Source organism: Tamandua tetradactyla, chromosome 20, assembly GCF_023851605.1.
Source record: "Tamandua tetradactyla isolate mTamTet1 chromosome 20, mTamTet1.pri, whole genome shotgun sequence".
Lineage (NCBI taxonomy): Eukaryota > Metazoa > Chordata > Mammalia > Pilosa > Myrmecophagidae > Tamandua > Tamandua tetradactyla.
In genome coordinates this window covers 9,443,146-9,462,968 of record NC_135346.1, presented here as the reverse complement: position 1 = coordinate 9,462,968, position 19,823 = coordinate 9,443,146, and the positions used below count along the sequence as shown (strand labels likewise).

General features: G+C 37.9%; 2 pseudogenes; one reads left to right on the top strand and one right to left on the bottom strand.

The window, feature by feature from the left end:
• Positions 1-412: 412 nt before the first annotated feature.
• Positions 413-2,345, bottom strand: LOC143664904 (COP9 signalosome complex subunit 2 pseudogene; annotated as a pseudogene).
• A 14,399-nt stretch (positions 2,346-16,744) lies between these two features.
• On the top strand, positions 16,745-17,191 carry LOC143664272 (fatty acid-binding protein 5 pseudogene; annotated as a pseudogene).
• The last annotated feature ends 2,632 nt before the right edge of the window (positions 17,192-19,823 follow it).

The following is a 19,823-nucleotide window of genomic DNA, read 5'->3' as shown; positions in this document are numbered from 1 at the left end:
TTATTCTGATTATTCCATATTAGTGAACTCATACAATATTTATCCTTGCGTGTCTGGTTTGTTTCACTCACAATGATGGCTTCAGGGTTCATCCATATTGTAACATGGATCCGAAATTCATCCTTTTTTACAACTGGATAATTTTCATATTGCTCATTCATTGTTTTCCTGATATCCTTTAGTTCATTCTCCGCATTTTCCTTCATCTCTTTGGGCACTTCACCCAAAGTGTGGTCTCTTTGTTGATGGTGTCTGTGTTTCTATCTTATTCTTTTGGATGGGCACCATTTCCTATTTCATCGCTCGTCTTGTAATGTTTTGTTGCTCATTGTACATTTTAATATTTTAAAGTGCTAACTCTGGGTCTTAGTTTCTGAGCTATTTCTTACATTTCTTTTTTTTTTACAATTTCTGAGCTGCACTGTTTATTTTGCTGCTTGAAACCTAAGTGACAGTATGCCACTATAATTAAGGGGTTTCATCTAAACCTTTACTACACTGCAGGTACAGAAATATCTGGACACATTTTTGGAGAATTGACATTTTGCAAAATGCAGCAAACATTTTAGTTTATACATGAGAAAAGGAAGTGTTCAAAAGGGTATGCATTTCAAGTTATTGCAGGTTATTTGTGAGAATTTCTGCAGGTAAAACATGTTTAAATTTAACCAACAGTAGCGTGTCAGTGTATTTAAAATCATGACAAAAATCTTCTCTCTGGTCATGTTGCCCATGACAAATTACTATGATGTTGTATGTTTAGGGCAAGATGTCAATACAGCATAAATCCCATGACATTTTGGTTTTCTTCTGGAGATTAAAGATGTTTTTCTTGGGATAAATGCAGCAGCAAAACACAAACCAGTTGATCAAAAAAGCACTTCTGCCATAACTTCATTAATTTTCAGGACACATCAACCGACAGTAGTTTTGCCATTCCCAGTTCTTTTAAGGATTACATCTCTGCACTTTGCTTTAAGTATGTCTGTAAAAGCTTGTTCTCTGTTAAGCCAGTTTACTGACTACAGCCTGGTTGAGAGAATTTAATTGGTTGGTCCATTTATCTAGAGCAGTATATCGTGCACCACCCCTCTTCTGATGATCCAGTTCAAGGAGCTGGTTGACTTGATCAATTCGGCCATGAATAGTGTTACCCAGTATGCACTGCACCAGAAAGCTTTCCACATCAGCTACATCTATGTTTAACTCCTTAGAAATGAAGGGAATATGTATTCTTGTGTAAGGCTTAATTAACTTTATGAGCACTTGTGTTCTGATGTTTCGCAAAAGCTCTTCAATATGTTCCCTTATGAAAGGATCATCCATGATGTTGCTGTGATTTGTTTTCAGAATCTTTTCAAATTCAGTGATGTCGTTATTCTGATAGGCACTTACTAAATTTGTCATTGCTAGAATTTCCGGATCATTTTTGTAGGACTTGGCCTCCTGTGAGTCAAATGGATTTATTCCAGATTTCATTAGCATATTTGCTAAGACCAAATATTTTAAGTAGGTAGTTCGTCTGGGACTCCCCGATTCATCATAATTCTTGAATGCTTCAAAAAAATCAGTGTGTGCCTTTTCAAATTCACCTTCTCTCAAGTGCATTTTACCACCACATTCTCTGATGACTCCCATGATCAGTGGATGAGGGATAGCAGACTTGATGTGAAGTGACTGTTCATAGAGTGCTTTAAGTTTTTTGTTAATTTTCTGTGCTGTATACATTTGGATTTCCAAAGCATATATTTCTAATAACTGTGTACCTTTTTTCAGGTCATCTTCTCCATCATCAGTCTGGCAGGACTGATGTAATTGGCGTAAAATTTTTTGAAGTTTTCCATATTCCCCTCATTCTAAATATAATTTTCCAAGCTTTGTGTTTGTCTTAAACCACAGTCTATCATTCTTAGCATCTTTCAAAGCTTCCAGTGTTGTTTCATAGAATTCCTGCAGTAAATCCATCTGTTTAGAAGTGGAGATATAATCAAGAATAGAATTAATGGATTTTTCAGAATAATTTCTTGTTACTGCACTCCGAATATAGGTCAATAGTTGTTTATATCTGTTCATCATTTCTGGAAAGTTTGTCAACTTAAAGTTAATCTTAATCATTTGTTTCAGTGCTTTAAATCCCCATTCTCCTTTTTCACCTTCAAGTTCCAAAACCTTTTGGAAACTGCTTAATGCTGCTTTGGGGTCATCTTCTTTCAATGCTTTGGAATTATAGTACTGATTTTCCAAATCCACATTTGGTTCAGAGTTACTATCTTCAGAATATTCCAGGTCGTAGTCCTCCTCATCATCGCACATGAAATCATCCTCCATGTCAGACATCTTGGCTGGGAAGGTTCTTACATTTCTATTAGTTAGAAATGCATTCACATTCCTACATTTCTATTGGTTAGTGATAAGACAGACAGTTTTTGTTAGCTCCTTGAGTACCAGGGGCTAACAAAAACTATAAACCAAACCCAAAAACACCTTTTAGAGTCTTTGCAAATAGCTCTGCATTGGCTGGGTCACCCCTACAGACTTTTTCTAAAATTTTTATTGTAAAATCTAGCATATATACAAAGGAAAGAAAGAAAAAAACAGCTATTTTTGAAGCACACTTCAACAAGTAGTTACGGAACAGATCCCAGAGTTTGTCATGTACTACTATTCCACCATCTCAGATTTTCCTTTTAGTTGCTCAAAAATACTGGAGGCTGGAAGAAATATTAATATAGTCATATTCATTTGTTAAATCCTATTTTCTTTGGTATACCTCCTCCTTCTCCTCTGATCCCTCTCCCAATCTATAGAGATCTTTAGGCAATATCCAATTTGATATTTTCATATGGAGAAGGGGTGTCAACACTAAAGGATAATCAATCGACAATCTTGGAGAGGCCCATCCCTCTGGGTTTCAGGATTTTTCTGGTCTAGGAACCCCCTGGAAATTATAGGTTCCAGGGAAGCAAACTTAGTCATGAAACCTTTATAGAGTCACAGTTCAAACCCCTAGGTATTCTTAACCCCTTTAGATTTTAATCCTCCTAAATGGAAGATTGGCTGAGGCAAATGGGATGTGCAGGGTCCCCATCTCTTCTGAATGTGTGTCTTGTCCTGAATTTGTGCTTGTTCATAGACTTAGAAATTCCTGCATTTCCAGGTATTTCAGTGCCCCATCTACTCCCTATGCAATAGACTTTCTCCCCCTCCTAAGCACTCACTCTGTGGTATGACTTAAAGCAAGTTATCCTTTGCCCCAGGCCACCTCAACTTGTTTCTTACACAGCTTTAGCTGTTTGCCTGCAGGGCATGTTGCCTGCAGGGCAAGTTCTGGGAGAGTGATCCCAAGATGAGTTTCCCGGTTCTGCTTTTCAAGCTGCCACCCAATAGTCTGGTGCTGACTTCCAGGCGCCCGGTGTGTGCACCGGGGTTGCTCTGCTCTCTCAGGACAAGGCTGATACTCTCCCAGGGAGCAGGGGCTGGCTGTACACTGCTCAGGCACTGGGGAAGCAAAGGCACCGCAAACTTTTCCTATGGTCTTTTAAAGCTGCATTCTTTTTGATTTTGGCCCTCTTCAATTACTGAAACCCTCTAAATGTTTTCCAGAGTTTTAGGATGATGGTTCTGCCAATTTTAGGATAGTTATTCAAAGATTCCGCCATGGAAAAGCACCAATGCCACTATCTTGGGCCTTGTCTGTTTGCTTTTAATCAATCATTAGTATTTTGGAAGCTGATTTCTTCCTCAGTTTAATTTCCATTAATCTGGACAGTTTTAATATTGGGGTTTTCTCCTAATAAGGAGCAATTATACTCACCTGAGCTTCAGCCTGAGCCATGTCAATTCCAGCATATTGCCTCTCTCTTAGATGATGTTTTCTTCTTCTCTCATCTTCCCCTTCTCTGACAATATAGGATTACATACCCTACCCTATTAAAGGGTAGGTTAAGCGAGCAGGTCCCTGTGCCTGTCTGTGTGTGGACTTCTGACATGGTGGTGTGAGTCCCGCTGCACTAGCTGGCTGCGCGGGAGGCCTGGGTGCCTCTGCAGGAGGCGTGGGTGCCTGCACGGGAGGCCTGGGTGCCTACGGGGGTGGCCTGGGTGCCTGCACAGAGGCCTGGGTGCCTGAGCGGGAGGCCTAGGTGCCTACGGCGGTGGCCTGGGTGCCTGCACGGCAGACCTGGGTCTGCTGCACGGAGGCCACGGTGTCTGCCTGGGAGGCCTGGGTGCCTGCGCGGGAGGCCTGGGTGCCTGCACGGGAGGCCTGGGTGCCTATGGGGGTGGCCTGGGTGCCTGCGCGGCAGACCTGGGTCTGCTGCACGGAGGCCTCGGTGTCTGCCTGGGAGGCCTGAGTGCCTGCACAGAGGCCTGGATGCCTGTGGGGGAGGCCTGGGTGCCTGCGCGGGAGGCCTGGGTGCCTGCTGGGGAGGCCTGGGTGCCTGCGGGGGAGGCCTGGGTGCCTCTGTGGGAGGCCTGGTTGCCTGCACGGAGGCCTGGGTGCCTGCATGGAGGCCTGGGTGACTGCGCGGGAGGCCTGGTGCCTGCACGGAGGCCGGGTGTCTGCGCGGGAGGCTTGGGTGCCAGCGGGGGAGGCCTGGGTGCCTGCACGGAGGCCTGGGTGCCTGCGCGGGAGGCCTGGGTGTCTGGGCGGGAGGCCTGGGTGCCTCTGCGGGAGGCCTGGGTGCCTGCGCTCAGGGCTGAGTAAGGGCGAGGGGAATGGGGTGGACCCGCAGCTCGGGGTGGACTTTCCTACCTGATGGTTTTCTCTTTCTTTGCTTCAGCTTTCGTGGAGTCCTTTTCCAGTCTCTATCATTCTCAGAATTCTAAGTAAATAGTATTTATCCTTTTATTCACTAAATCTCTGGGGAGGCTTTTGCAGAAGATGCCTTACATTGCCCTGTTGGTGAGAGCACCCCACAGCGGCATTAGTCACAGCCCAACTGCCAGGAACGGATACATAAAATGTGGTACATACATACAACAGAATAGTACGTATGATATTAAATAATTAGAATGAGAAAACTCATAGTCAGAATCTAGAATATAGGTTACCAGGGGCTCAGGTACGGTATGGAATGGGGAGTTAAGGCTTAAATTGTACAGAGTTTCTATTTGGGTTGAAGTAAACTTTTGGTACTGGATGGTGGTGATGGTAGAACATCATTATCAACATAATTTGCAGCATTTGAGTGTGGTTAGAAGGGGAAATTTTAAGCTGTATATGTGATTAGAATAAACCCTATTGTAAACAATGGAATATAGTCAATAGTACAATTATTAAAAAAAAAAAAGTTCTTTCGTGTATCACAAATGTACCACACTAATGCAAGATGTTAATAATAGATATGGGAAGTCTGCATTTTATGCATGATTTTTCTGTAAACCTATAACTTCTCTAATTAAAAAAAGAAATTAAATTTACTTATTTTATTTGGCATTATCATTTTGGCTGTTTGACAAGTTAATAGGAATTTTTTAATGTCATATTTTTATCTTTGAGCAGTTTTGGAAAAGCTGAGGGAGAAAGATGAAAAAAAATTTTTTTATGTTACCTTAAGTGAAAAGATGAATCTGCATAGTAATTTCTTGGTTTAGAAAAGAGGAAGGGACTCAGAGGGCCTTATCATCAGCTTCCTGATCCAAGCAAGACCTGTCCAACGTACTCTTTTGTGCACCACAGAGCAATTTCAGTTCTACTTTCATATTCCATTATCTTATATATTGTCAATCAATAAGACAAGTATATAAAATATTAAAATAAGTCAGTTACTCATTAAGAATTCTAGCAGAGTGTTATTGCTCTCGTTCCATAGCTTGGTTTTTTATATAATTTTATTGTGTCTATTTGTTTTCCTTAAAAGTGCATTTTGGGCAGCCCACGGTGGCTCAGCAGGCAGAATTCTGGCCTGCCATGCCAGAGAACTGGGTTTGATTTCCAATGCCTGCCCATGCCAAAAAAAAAAAAGTGCATTTTTAATTGTTGTTGTCATCTTCATAAAAACCATCACCTATAGGTAACAATTTGGAACTTCTTTTCAATTAACATTATATTGTTAATGTCACTGCAATTTATTTATTTTGACTGCTGTGAAATAGTTTCCTGTGAATATATCACAAATTCTTCATCCACTCTCCTGTTGATGGGCATATGAGTCATTTCTATGTTTTTACTTTTATGAACTGAGGGGATAAATTCATTCTCTACCTTGTTTCTGTTGCACATGTGCATGAGTTTCTCTCTGTGTGTTCCCAGGACTGGATTATTGGGACATAGGTTATATGAATGCTCAATTTGGGCTGATAATGAAAATTTTTTTCCAGAGATATCAAATCGATTTGCCAATTTGGATTTCCATGAGTGATGCTTGTTTCTGTGGATCTATAACCTCCCCAACGCTTAACACAGACTCCTTATGCTGTTTCCCTTTGAATGGGTATTAAATGATGTCTCACTGTGGTCTTTATTGTATTTCTCTGATCATTAGTGCTATTGAACAAAAGGTCTCTCAATTTTAATACAGGCTAACAGATGTTCATCTATACTTCTACTAAGACTTTTTAAGTTTTTTTTTTACAGTAAAGTTATCAATTCATCTGGAGTAGATATATATATATATATATTTTTTTTTTCTTTTTTTGCATGGGTAGGCACCAGGAATCAAACCCGGGTCTCCAGCATGGCAGGCGAGAACTCTGCCACTGAGCCACTGTTGCACTGCCTGACTTTTTTTTTTAATTGTGAAAAATAACATAGATACAAAAAAAGCAATAAATTTCAAAGAATGCCACAACAATTAGTAGTAGAACAGATTTCAGAGTGTGGTATGGCTTGCAATTTCACAATTTTAGGTCTTTACTTCTAGCTGCTCTAAAGTACTGGGGACTAAAAGAAATATCAATATAATGATTCCGCAGTCACACTCATTTGTTAAATCCTATCTTATCTATTAAAACTCCACTTTCTATCAAGAAACGAATCCCATTTACAATCGCAACTAAAAGAATAAAATACCTAAGAATAAATTTAACTAAAGAGACAAAAAACCTATATAAAGAAAACTACAAAAAATTGCTAAAAGAAATCACAGAAGACCTAAATAGATGGAAGGGCATACCGTGTTCATGGATTGGAAGACTAAATATAGTTAAGATGTCAATCCTACCTAAATTGATCTACAGATTCAATGCAATACCAATCAAAATCCCAACAACTTATTTTTCAGAAATAGAAAAACCAATAAGCAAATTTATCTGGAAGGGCAGGGTGCCCCGAATTGCTAAAAACCTCTTGAGGAAAAAAAACGAAGCTGGAGGTCTCGCGCTGCCGGACTTTAAGGCATATTATGAAGCCACAGTGGTCAAAACAGCATGGTATTGGCATAAAGATAGATATATCGACCAATGGAATCGAATACAGTGCTCAGATATAGACCCTCTCATCTATGGACATTTGATCTTTTTTTTATTTTTGAATTTTGTTTTTATTGGGGTGTGGGGGATGGGTTGGGGCATAGCCACCCAGGGAATGTCCATTTTAATCTTCCTGGGATAGTTTTTGCAACTTTTTCTTTTTCTTGGAGCTGCTCTTAGTGCTGACAACCTCTGGTCCACTGCTGACAGGCTCCTCCTTGGAAAGTTTCTTCTTTTTCTTTGAACTCCTGCTGTTGGCTGCCTCTTCAGCATCACTAACTGGTTCCTCTTTGGGAAAAGACTTCTTCCTTTTGGGTAAACTTGTGGTGACAACTTGCGCTGTCTCTTCAAGATCACTAATTACCTCCTCCTTGGATTTTTTCTTTTTGGGCTTGGAGTAAGAGACAGATGGATCTTCCATTCCATTTTCCTGAGGTGCCTCCTGGAGCTTTTGCTTTTTTTCTTTTTGGGCCTCTCACTTGTCTCCTCACACTCTTCCAGAGTACTACTGCTGTTTTCTGAAGACATGAGGGCAATTGCAGCCAATCGCTTCTTTTCCTTCTTCAAACGTTTCTTCTCCTGTTTCTCCAGCTTCCTGGCAATCTCAGCTGCAGCTTCCTCTGCCTGAACCATTGCCTCTTTCATGACTTCCAGGTTCTTGCATGGAATCTCTCCTGTCTCATAGAAAGACAGCCGCTCCTCAACCTGCTCTCGAAGCTTTTCCCCAAATGGACATTTGATCTTTGATAAGGCAGTCAAGCCAACTCACCTGGGACAGAACAGTCTCTTCAATAAATGGTGCCTAGAGAACTGGATATCCATATGCAAAAGAATGAAAGAAGACCCATATCTCACACCTTATACAAAAGTTAACTCAAAATGGATCAAAGATCTAAACATTAGGTCTAAGACCATAAAACAGTTAGAGGAAAATGTAGGGAGATATCTTATGAAACTTACAATTGGAGGCGGTTTTATGGACCTTAAACCTAAAGCAAGAGCACTGAAGAAGGAAATAAATAAATGGGAGCTCCTCAAAATTAAACACTTTTGTGCATCAAAGAACTTCATCAAGAAAGTAGAAAGACAGCCTACACAATGGGAGATAATATTTGGAAATGACATATCAGATAAAGGTCTAGTATCCAGAATTTATAAAGAGATTGTTCAACTCAACAACAAAAAGACAGCCAACCCAATTACAAAATGGGAAAAAGACTTGAACAGACACCTACCAGAAGAGGAAATACGGATAGCCAAGAGGCACATGAAGAGATGCTCAATGTCCCTGGCCATTAGAGAAATGCAAATCAAAACCACAATGAGATATCATCTCACACCCACCAGAATGGCCATTATCAACAAAACAGAAAATGACAAGTGCTGGAGAGGATGCGGAGAAAGAGGCACACTTATCCACTGTTGGTGGGAATGTCAAATGGTGCAACCACTGTGGAAGGCAGTTTGGCAGTTCCTCAAAAAGCTGAGTATAGAATTGCCATACGACCCAGCAATACCATTGCTGGGTATCTACTCAAAGGACTTAAGGGCAAAGACACAAACGGACATTTGCACACCAATGTTTATAGCAGCGTTTTTTACAATTGCAAAGAGATGGAAACAGCCAAAATGTCCATCAACAGAAGAATGGCTAAACAAACTGTGGTATATACATACGATGGAATATTATGTGGCTTTAAGACAGGATAAACTTATGAAGCATATAATAACATGGATGGACCTAGAGAACATTATGCTGAGTGAGTCCAGCCAAAAACTAAAGGACAAATACTGTATGGTCCCACTGATGTGAACGGACATTCCAGAATAAACTTGGAATATGTCATTGGTAACAGAGTCCAGCAGGAGTTAGAAACAGGGTAAGATAATGGGTAATCGGAGCTGAAAGGATACAGACTGTGCAACAGGACTAGATACAAAAACTCAAAAATGGACAACACAATAATACCTAATTGTAAAGTAATCATGTTAAAACACTGAATGAAGCTGCATCTGAGCTATAGGTTTTTTTTTACTATTATTATTACTTTTATTTCTTTTCTCTATATTAACATTCTATATCTTTTTCTGTTGTGTTGCTGGTTCTTCTGGACTGATGCAGATGTACTGAGAAATGATGATCATGCATCTATGTGATGATGTTGAGAATTGCTGATTGCATGTGTAGAGTGGTGTGATTTTTAAATGTTGGGTTAATTTCTTTTTTCCGTTAATTAATAAAAAAAAAACAAAAAAAAACACAAAACTCCACTTTCTCCTTTGAACTTTCTCCCAATCTTTTGGGGTATCTGAGCTAAGCCCATTCTAACTTTTTCATATTGAAAAGGGTTATTGATAATATGAGATAGGGGACGGAACTAGCTGATGTTCTGGAGAGGCTAGACCCTCTGCATTTCAGGCCCCTCTGCATATCAGGGTCCAAGGATCCATCTGGAGGTTGTAGGTTTTGGGAAATTAATCATACTGCATGGAACTTTTGAGGAATCTCAGATAAAGCCCTAGGTATTCTTTAAGGTTGGCAGGAATGGTTTTGGTTGGGGGTTGGCAAACCATGATAAGTAGCAATGTCTAGCTGAAACTTGCATAAAAGCAGCTTCCAGAGTAGCCTGGTCAACTCCCTTTGAATTCTCTCAGCCACTGATTACTTATTTGTTACAGTTCTTTTCTCCCTTTTGGTTAGGAAGGTGTGCCAGTTTGAAAGTATTATGCATCCCAGAAAAGCTATGTTTTAATCCTGATCCAATCTTGTAGGAGAAGCCTTTTCTTTTAATCCTGATTTAATACTGTTGAAAGGTTGAAAGCTTTTGATTAGATTATCTCCATGGTGATGTGACACACTCAATTGTGGGTGTGAACTTTTAATTAGATGGAGATGTGACTCCGCCATTCCAAGTGGGTCTTGATTGGTTTACTGGAATCCTTTAAAACAGGAAACATTTGGAGAGAGTCAGAAATGACAGAGCCGAAAGAAACTTCCAACTTAATAAATTCCCCTTTTTAAAAGCCATTCCATTTCTGGTATATCATATTCTGGCAGCTTGAAAACTAGGCCCATGGCCAATGGATGGAGGAGGCTGAAAGGTACAATGACTGAGAATCTGAAAGGCGAAGTGAGATATATATGCTGTGTGGCTATAAAAAGGAATGGCGTTATGAGGCACACAATGAAATGAATGAAATTTGGCGACAATGTGTTGTGCAAAATAAGCCAGAAACAAGAAAACTAGTATGCTATAGTCTCTTTCAGAAAATACGTGTAAGAAAATTGGAGTCTAGATTGTAAGCCCTTACAGCAACCACACTTAGTCTGAAGTTGTATATTTCCAGATTCTGAGACACTGAGCTATATGTGTATCAGCTGGTATTTCCCTGAAACTTTGAGTACCTCTGTGACTCAAAAGTTTCAGAGCTGGAGTTCTGCAGCTCTGAAAGTCAGCAGTTCTACATACAATAACAGTTAAAGTAAGCAAAAAAGAGATCACCCTTCAATCAGAGATAAAAACAAAGCCAATCTGATTGGGACTAAGGTAAATCAGGAAACAGGGTAATAGATGATAGTATATGTACTCTAGAGCTTCATTTATGTATGAGACCAAAGTCAGGGGGGTTTATTTTGTCTAGAACCTAAATTTTCTGTAACAAACAGTCTAAATCAACCTGTCAGGATAATTCATTTAAATAACCCAAACACATGGAGTCCAAAACAAAATGAGGTCTTGTAATTCTGTTTAGCTTAATGTAATACCCATATATATATCTCAGACTATGGTGGGCTGATAATTTAAAATTATTGGTAGAGTCCCTTGAAGGACTGGAGAAAAATATGAAACCATTAAACTTTCCCATCTGGGAAACCCCTGGTGCTCTCTCAAACATTAGGGACTCCCAAGAAAATAAGCCAGGTCCTTGATTTTTGAGCCTTGCCCTTATTTCTGTAGTGGAAAAGCTAAGACTATCTATAATTATGCCTAAAAGTTGCTTCCAGGAAACCTCTTTAGTTGCTCAGATGCGGCCTCAGTCTCGCTAAGCCCAACTCTGCAAGGAAAATCATTACCCTCCCTGCTTTGTGGGACATGACATCCCGGGGTGAAAGTCTCCCTAGCAACATGGGACATGACTCCAGATGGATCTGTCCCTGGCAGTATGGGATGGATAATGCCTTTGGGACAAAAAGGGGGAAAAGAAGGGTAACAAAACAACATATCAATGGCTGAGAGAGTTCAAATAAAGTCAAGAGGTAATTCTGGAGGCTACTCTTATGCAAGCTTCAGCTAAATATTGGTAATCACCATAGTTGCCAAACCCCAACCAATATCATGCCTATTGACCTTGAAGAACATCAAGGGCTCTAACAAAGACTCTAGATTAAAGTTTCATGCACTGTTTACTTTCCTGAAACCCATCACCTCCAGAGGTGTCAGCATCTCCAGGAACATCAACTAGTTAGTTCCATCCCCCATCTTATAATATCTACACCCCTTTTCAATGTGGAAAAGTTACAAAGGGCATAGTCCAAAGATCCTTATAGAGTGGGAGAAGGATCAAAGAAGGAGTTATAACAGAGAATGTAGGATTTAACAAACAAGTATGACTGCTGAATCATCATGTTGATATTTCTTTCACCCACCAGTGTTTTAGGGCAGCTGGAAGAAAACCTGAAACTGTGGAATGGCCATCCATATTAAACCATGATATCTGTTCTGTAGCTGCTTGTTGGAGGTATTTTGAAAATTATTGCTTTTTCTTTTTGTATATGTTATATTTCAAAATAAAAATGTTTAAAAATTATGAATACAAGCCATTTGTCAGATATATGTATTGCAAATATATTCTCTTAGTCTGTGGCTTGCTTTTCCTTTTTTAAATGGTGTCTTTGGGAAAGTAGAAGATTTACATTTTGTTGAAGTCAAATTAATCAGCTTTTTTTTCCTTTTGTGGTTTGTACTTTTTATGGTGTATCTAAGGAATCTTTACCCATTCCATTGTGTCAGAGAACTTTTCCCATGTTTCTTTCAGAAACATTATCGTTTAGTTTTTATATTTAAGTGTATGATTCATTTAAAAAATGTGAAATATAACACCTATGCAAAAAAGCATTAAATTTCAAAGTACATTTTAACAAGTAGTTGTAGAATAGCTTTCAAAGTTTGGTATGGGTTACAGTTCCACAATTTCAGGTTTTTCCTTCTAGCTGCTCCAAGATCCTGGAGACTAAAAAGAAACATCGACATAATGGTTCAGTAGTCACACTCATTTGTTAAATCCTAACTTCCCTGTTCTAACTCTTCCTTCTCCTTTGATTCTCCTCCCAATCTTTAGGGACATTTAGATTATGCCCATTCTAACTTTTTTCATATTGAAAAGGGGTATTGAAAATATGGGGTACGGGGATGGAATTGGTTGATGTTCTTGGAGAGGCAGGCACCTCTGGGTTTCAAGACTTATCTGGCCTAGGAATCATCTGAAGCTTTTAGGTTTCTGAAAATTAAGCTTAGTACATGGGATCTTCTGTGGGATCTCAGATACAGCCCTGTGTCTTCTTTACGTTCAACAGGAATGATGTTGGTTGGGGTTTAACATACCATACCTATAGCAAATATGATTAATTTTGAGTTAACTGTTGTATATGGTGTGAGGTAAAAGTTGAGGTTCATTCATATCTATATGAATATCCAATTCCAGCACTATTTGTTTAAACAAATGTTCTTGGTTTAATAAATTACGATTGGTCTTTTGATAAACATCATTTGATCATATACATATGCCTGGGTCATATTTCTGCACTCTCTATTTGCTCCATTAATCTATATGCCTACACTTATGCCCAAAGCCCAATGTCTTCATTTACTGCAGCTTTATAGTATGCCTTGAAATTAGGCAGTTATAGTCTCCAATTTTATTTTTTCTTTTTAAAAATTGCTTTGACTACTCTATATACTTTATATTCCCATATAACTTCTAGAGCCAGATTATTAATTTTTATAAAAAAGAAGGTTTGCTGAAATTCTGTTTGGTACAATAAAAACTCAATTTTGGGAAAACTGACATCTTTAGAATTTAGAATCTCCCAATCCATGATGGGATATATTTTGGTTACTTTGCAATTTTTTACCTAATAATATTTCTCAATAGTATTTTACAGATTTTTGCACATCTTTCATTAGATGTATCCCTAGGTATTTTATACATTTTGATGGTATTGTAAATACTATTGTTTTATTTAATTTTTTAAATATTGTCACTAGCACATAGAATTACAGTTAATTTCTGTGTAGTGACATAGTATCAACAATTTGCTAAAGCAAACTTATCAATTCTAATAATTCCTTAAAAGATTCTTTTATATATTCAAAGTATACAAATATAATCAATTTTATTTCTTCTTTTCTTATTCTTATCCCTTTTATTTCATATTCTTGCCTTATTTTACTAGCTAGTAACTCAATTAAAATGTTGACTAGAAATGGTGTTAGTTGGCATCAACCTTTATCTAGATTCTCTTCTCAAAGGGAAAGCTTTCAATATTCACCATTGTATAACATTTACTATGGTTTTTGTGCAGGTACCTTTATCAGATTAAGAAAGTTCCCTTCTGTTCTAGCTTGCTAAAGATTTTTTCAAAATAATTAGTTCATGTTAACTGTTACCAAATTATTTTTTTCATCCTTTAATATGATCATATGACATTTAATTTGTTGAATGTTTTATCCTTTAATTTCCTTTTGTCTGACTGATTTTCTAATTTTAAATTTACCTTATATTCTAGGAACACATTGTCATAATATAGTATGCTTTTTATATCTTTACTTTTGTTTTGCTAATGTTTTGTTTGGAAATTTTTGCATTTATAGATATATTTTTAAACTTTTTAAATTGTGAAATATAACATATATACAAAAAAGCAATATATTTCCAAGTACATTTGAACAAGTAGTTATAGAACAGATTTTAAAGTTTGATATGGGTTACAATTCCATGACTTTTCGTTTTTTCTTCTAACTGCTCCAGACACTGGAGACCAACAGAAATATCAATATAATGATTCAGCATTCATTGCATATATTTGCACAAGTAACATTTCTTACTTATTTCTCACTATCATTGTCAGATTTTGATGTCATTTCTTTGATAACTCCTGAAATGAATTGGAGAGTGCTTCCTCTTTTTTCTATTCTCTGGAACAGCTTACATAAGATTGGCAGTATTACTCATTTCAGTGTTTATTAGAATTAACTAGCAAAACCATTTGGATTTAGAGGTTTTTTTTGTGACAAGGTTTTAATTAAAGATTTAATTTCCTTAATAGTTCTAATGCTATCATTTTTTAAATATGTCTTTTTGTGGTTCAGTTAGTAGTGTTTTTCTAGGGATTTTTCATCTAAATTTTCAAATATACTGGTATAGATTTATTTGCAATATTTCTTGTATATTTATTATCTATAGGATCAGCAGTGATGTCATATATACACACATTAATTTTATTAGTTTTTTTAAAGAACATACCTTTGATTTTCTTGATCCTTTCTATTGAATTGTCTCCTTTTACTTCATTAATTTTTGCTCTGATATTTATTATTTTTGTATTTTTACTTTCCCTGAATTTTTTTTCTTTTACTACTAAGAAAGAAGTTCTGATAATTAATATTTAACTCATTTTAGCTTTGCTTATTTCTAGTTTATGTATAAATGGTATAAATTTCTCTAGAAGCATGGCTTTAACTCCATCCTATAAGCTTTGATATGAAGTATTTTTATTTTCAGTCAGTTCGAAGTATTTTCTAATTTTCATTGTAATTTTTTCTCTGACCCATAGGTTATTTGTAATGATCTTATAAAATTTCCAAGGTGTGGCAATTTTCAGATATCTTTTAATTATTGATTTCTTACTTAACTCCACTGTGGTCTTAAAACACACTGCTTGATTACAGTCTTTCGAAATTTGTGAGATTTACATTATGGCTCAGTCCATATTCTATTTTTGAAAATGTTCTTTTTGTGCTTGAGATTAATGTTTTCTGAGTTGTGAGTGCAGATTTCTCCATAGGTCCTATAAGTAAAGTTTCCCAATCATGCTGTTTAAATTTTCTATATCCTTTCTAACTTTTTGAATCTGCATTTTCTGTCAATACTGAAAGAGACGGATTAAAAACCGCCCACCATAATTATGGTTTTGTCTAACTCTACTTGTAGTTATGTTAATTTGCTATTTTTAAATTTTGAGGCCCTATTATTAAGTGCATACAAATTTAGAATAATTTTATCTTTCCTGATGAATTGCTCTGTACCTTTTATCATTATGAAGTGTTCTTTTATCTATAATAATGCTTTATATTTAAAAGCCTATAATATTAAAGCTACATCAGCTTTCCTTTAGTTAGTAGTCACATGGTGGAACTTTTACCATCCTTTTGCTTTCAACTTCATGATCTCCACACAAAACAATGGAAACTTATTGATTTCTAATTAGATAGTTATTTTCTATCAACACATTGAAGCTATGATGCCATTGTTTTTTTGGCTTCCATTGTTGTTGCTGGGATCTAGCTGTGATTCCTTCATAGGTATATGTTGCAGGTATGGGCCGGGCAATTCCAGAATACCTATTCCTAGATCAAAGTCTACTATCTCATGCTCTGAGAATCTTTACAAGTCTTCTGGGCTAAACCAGAAACACTGGTTTAATAAAATCAAATAAAATTCTATGAGGAATTTTAAATGTATATGAACCTCAGAACCTCTCCATTTTCACCAAGAATCCATACTTTAAAAAATATGCAAGTTTCAATCCCTGGTGCGCCCATGCAAAAAAAAAAAAAAAAAAAAGAAAGGGCAAGCCATGTGTGGTAGTTAGATTCAGCTGTCAACTTGGCCAGGTGAAGGTGCCTAGCTCTGTTGCTGTGGACATGAGCCAATGGTACGTGAACCTCATCTGTTGCTCATTACATCTGCAGTCGGCTAGGAGGCATGCCTGCTGCAATGAATGATGTTTGATTTAATTGGCTGGTGCTTAAATGAGAGAGCTCAATGTAGCACAGCCCAAGCAGCTCAGCATACCTCATCTCAGCACCTGCACCTCAGCCCAGGCCTTTGGAGATGCAGAAAGGAATCACCCCAGGGAAAGTTGTTGGAACCCAGAGGCCTGGAGAGAAGGCCAGCAGAGATCGCCCTATGCCTTCCTACATAAGAAAGAACCTCAGTGGAAAGTTAGCTGCCTTTCCTCTGAAGAAGTGACAAAATAAATCCCCTTTTATTAAAAGCCAATCCGTCTCTGGTGTGTTGCATTCTGGCAGCTAGCAAACTAAAACACCATGCTCCAATGTCAGACCCTGCTTTCCCAGTCCATGTCCACTCACGTCTGCCCATGGTGGCCACCACTCAGCAGCTGGTAGGAAAATGGCACTGGTCGACAGCAAAGACTTTGATGAATACTTCAGGGAAGCGGGAGTGGGGATGGTTTTGCAAAAAATGGGAGTATCGACTAAGCCAGATCACATCATTGCTTGTAACAACGAATGCCTCATCATAAAAACCAAGGGCATATTGAAAGCAATGCAGTTTTCTTGTAACCTGGGAAAGAAGTTTGGAGAAAATATACCTGATGGCAGAAAAACAGAATGTCTGCAACTTAACAAAGGGTGTATTGGTTCAACACCAGTAATGGAATGGGAAGGAAAGCACAATGACTAGAGAAGTGGAAGGTGGGGGATTTGTGGTGGAATGCCTAGTGGACAATGTCACCAGTACTTGGGTCTACAAAAAATAGAATAAAAGTTCCATCATCACCTTTGGGTAGGATTTAGCCGTGAGAATGGAGAAGCTCAGTTCAATGAACACATTTCCATTCTGCTTTACTTTTTGCCATCATTGTTTTCAACTGTCTTTATCATGAACATTTTGCATCCAACTACTTCAAAGAGTTAGTTTAATTAGGATCATCTCTTTGGTAAGTAAATAAATGTGTTTGTGCTAAAAAAAAAAAAAGACCAAGACCTGAGATTAGGACTGCTACAAAATCTTTGGAGCCAGTGGAAAATGAAAATGCAGAGCTTCCTGATAAAAATTATTTAGAATTTCAAAACCATAATAGCAGGACATTAAACCGTATATGAAGCCTTTCTGATATGGGGTCCTGAGCACAGGTTGTACACCCATGAAGCTGGCCCTGAGATAGACTCTGCTTGCTGATCCGATCCATTACTTCCCTGCATGAATGGAGCCTTTTGTTCCATTAGGACTACAGTGACATTCAAAGAAATCTGTTTATAAGAAATGAGTTATGAAACTTTAGAAAGCATCAATAAAGTTCTTGAAAATATAGACAGACTTTTTCTAGAAAATATATAAGCACAATCACTCTTACAGTTCTCAGCTATTGATTTCAGAAGACAACTTATCCTGATTGTAATAAGCAAGTGGAAGTATCAAAGAAGTGAAGGGACACACTTTGTTCACTGATCCCAACTATTATCATTTAGGATAGGTAGTACTGAAGTAGAGGGGAAAAAATCCAAAATTCATTTCTGTTTTCTGGATATTTTTCCATAGCTACCATCTACCCTTTAGATTTCACCTTAGAAATAATAACTTAGATGAAGCATATGCATGCCAGTGAGAGAATAACCATTGTGTACTATATGGATAGAAGGGTATCAAGCTAAATTAAAACTCAGCTATGTAATAAGATACAGTGTTTACTTTAGATTAGACAAATAAAGGGCAATACTATTATCCATTCATTGAACCAATGTTTACTGAATGCCAAATGGGGAGACAGTAAAAATGTATATCTATATATGTTTTCAGGTATTAGTGCTAAAGATTAGGGCAGGAAAGGAAAGACGAATAGGAAGTAGCAAGGGGTTGGGATTTTAAAAGGGTGGTCAAAGTAGACTTCATTGAGAAGATGATATTTGAAGAACTGCATGAGAAGATGAGGACATTCATTAGAGTTCTTAGTGTGTTTGCAGTCTGAGAATAATGATTCAGTGGACAGGAAGGGACAGAAGATAAAGGAGACGATATAAACGCTGGAAGAAGGTCTGCAGAAGATGAAGGTGTCAGATCCGGAGCACACGCAGAGGAAGTGGCACTGTGAAAGGAAAAGACATTCGGCTTCCGAGATCAGAGGAAATGATTAAAAATGAGTTCATCCATAAGTGCACAGAATCTAGAATAGGGCATGAGATCTTGTTGGTTGTCCAAGTTAATGTGATATTTCCCAGAGTAATGTAGGCAGTGAATAAAGAAGTATTTGCAAAGTCCCCTTGGGGGACTGGGGAGAAAGGAGGAAATATTCAACTTCCCCATTTGGAGAGTTCCTGATATCCTCACAAGCAGTGGGGACAACCAAATCAATAGGCTGAGCCCTCAATCTTGGGGTTCGCCCCTATGAACTTATTCCTGCAAAGGATAGGCTAAGCCTACTTATAACTATGCCTAAAAGTCACCCCCAGAGACTGTTTTTTTTACTCAGATGTGGCCTTTCTCTCTAAGTCAACTCAGCAGGTGACCTCACCGCCCTCCCCCTTACATGGGACACGACACCCAGGGGTACAAATCTCCCTGGCAACATGGGACAGAACTCCTGGGATTTGCCAGGACCCAGTATCAAGGGACTGAGAAAACCTTCTTGACCAAAAGCGGGGAGAGAGAAATGAGACAAAATAAAGTTTCCGTGGCTGAGAGATTTCTCAAAACAGAGTTGAGAGGTTATCCTGGAGGTTATTCTTATGCATCATATAGATATCCCTTTTTAGTTTATGGTGTGTTGGACTGGCTGGAGGGAAGTACCTGAAACTATTGAGCTGTGTTCCAGTAGCCTTGATTCTTGAAGATAACTGTTTAACAATATAGCTTTCACAGCGTGACTGTGTGATTGTGAAGACCTTGTGTCTGATGCTCTCTTTATCCAGGGTATGGACAGATGAGTAAAAAAAATGGATAAAAATAAATAAATAGTATGGGGACAAGGGGTAAAATAAATTGGGTAGTTTGAAATACTAGTGGTCAATGAGAGGGAGGGGTGTGGGATATATGAGTTTTTTTTTTATTTCTTTTTCTGGAGTGATGAAAATGTTCATCACAGTGATGAACACACAGTTATGTGATGATATTATGAGCCATTAATTGTACACCATGTATGGACTGTATGTGTGTGAATACTTGTCAATAAAAAAAAGTTCATAGTAAAAAGGCATTGTAAACTGTTGACTTCTGCACTAAGACGCCATTAGCAAACTTGATTCCTATGTGGCACATGAGGAAGTCTAAAGAAATAGTGGTATTATTAGCAGAGAAAAGAAAGCATAGGATAGAAATGTAAGAGTACATAACTTTTGAGAGCTGAGTTCTAGAGAAAAGGGAAAAAACTTATTTAAAGTAATGCATAGGAAAAT